The 1993-nt window shown below is 42.7% G+C and overlaps 1 pseudogene; it reads left to right on the top strand.

Annotated features, from left to right (window-relative positions):
* Positions 1-948: 948 nt before the first annotated feature.
* Positions 949-1993, top strand: part of LOC112682524 — a 16258-nt pseudogene continuing 15213 nt past the window's right edge.

Here is a 1993-nt window from a genome sequence, read left to right on the forward strand (position 1 = left end):
TATTGATTTTGATGTAGAATTCTGTATGCATTGTATGAATTTTATCATCTGTGTCATGTACAGAAAAAAGGGTTCATTAAATTACATCAAAATTTATTCGAATGTTAAATAATAAAAATCCCGTAAATTTAGCATAAACATGTATAATCAAACCGTCGTTGTTTATAAATAAATAATTTCGATGGTAAAACAAATATAACTGCAACTGAAATGAAATCCTATTTAGATAGATACACCGCGAGGGGTATAATATTTTTCATAAAATTTACAGTATGATTTCAGCAAAACAATATATTATTATTACCTCTTAAAGCACAGTTTCGATTTTTTTTCGAAAAGATGAATGCAAACCAATTTCTCCTTTTAAAAAATGTTCTATACACCAAAACTATTGATGAATCTTGACGCATTTGTATCACACACATATAGCTTTCGAGAATTGACCAAGGACAATAAAACAAAAAACAAAATTACAAAACAGGAATTCCTTCCCAAATGATGTCTAAGGAAGCAGTATATTTATGTATAAAAATAATGTACATGTATGTATAATATACATTGTACATACTTGCAAAATAGGTTGTGGTCTAATTATTGTATTTGTACTGGGCGTCTATGAAATGATTTCTCATCTGGCCGTTTACGATCGATTTGGGTAACAACTCGTTTATTTCCATTCACGCGCGTATATGTGGGGTGAAGTGAGTAAGGTGTTTTTGTGATATTATTTGTTGAACGTATAACGCAATTCACTATTACAAGTATGACTTGAAATGTACATAGATCCTTGAAAACACGGTAATTTTAAGAACGAAATCGCCCATGTCGCGAAAATACCATTAATTCACTTTGTACATGATTTAATATTATTTATCTACGAGGATCGCGGTGGCGTCACCTCGTGTAGGTACCAGCCACGTTGCCCAGAGAAATAGCCGGGGAACAACGATGTCCGCAATGGGAAAACCTAGCAGCTCGTTTGTATTGAACACAAGGTACGCACGTGAATACAAATGTGTACATGGTGACGGACGAGGGTGAACCGTCAGGAGACGGAAGACGGAAGGGACGAAGAGACGGTGGGATAAGAATCCGATGTTATTAATGCACACGGCTAACGAACAATTTGTACGCGTTAAGGGATTGGTCGGCCGGTTCTAACTACTTCGTCGTTTGCAGGGTACATAATCTGCTGAAACAAGGAAAACGGCGACGGCGGCGGGTCGTGATCCCGTCGATGCGAGTGCGCGCGTTTATGAAGAGAATTGTCCGTCCGCCGCCGCCGCCGCCGCCGCTGCCGCCAACAGAATTACATTATTAAAACGGGCAACCGTTCGCAGCGGTTCCGGGCTGACGGGGAACACGGTGAAGGAAACGAGGGGAAGAGACGACCGTCGGCGGCGGCAGGGTGTACACGGGGCAACAGCGGTCTCGTTAACCGAACTAAGTCGTATATTCAATCAAGTAACGTCGTGCGCACAATGTTCAAAGACTGCTAGCGGCGGGCGTAGGGCAGGGTGGAAACGCAAGCGCGCGCGCGCGTAACGAACTCTACCGCGGCGGTTCCGGTGCGGTGCGACGAGGAGTAAGTTTGTGGTCAGTTTTAATAGCGTTCATTATGTCTTGTCTACGTGTGCACGTGTGTGTGTGCGTTATAAATTTACTGGCGTAACTCCAAACGGTCAGGGCGAACGGTTGGTGTATTCCGTGGACCATAAACCCGACGTATATATCTAACCGGTCGTCGTCGTCGTCGTCGTCGAGAGCAACGGAACACAGTACCGGAGTTCGGCAAAAACGCGGTGTATAAATGAGAGTGTGCAAAAACCTATGTGTGTACATATACATAAGCAAGGTAGGAAGATACTGTCACGGACACGTTCGCCGCGCGAGTGTACATTCATCGTCCAGTGCTTAGAGTATGTTTGCGCGTGTGTAAGATAGATAGATAAAGAGAGAGAGAGAGAGAGAGAGAGAGAGAGAGAGAGAGAGA

Source organism: Sipha flava, unplaced genomic scaffold (genome assembly GCF_003268045.1).
Source record: "Sipha flava isolate LNK unplaced genomic scaffold, YSA_version1 205_pilon_pilon, whole genome shotgun sequence".
In the NCBI taxonomy this organism is placed as follows: Eukaryota; Metazoa; Arthropoda; class Insecta; order Hemiptera; family Aphididae; genus Sipha; species Sipha flava.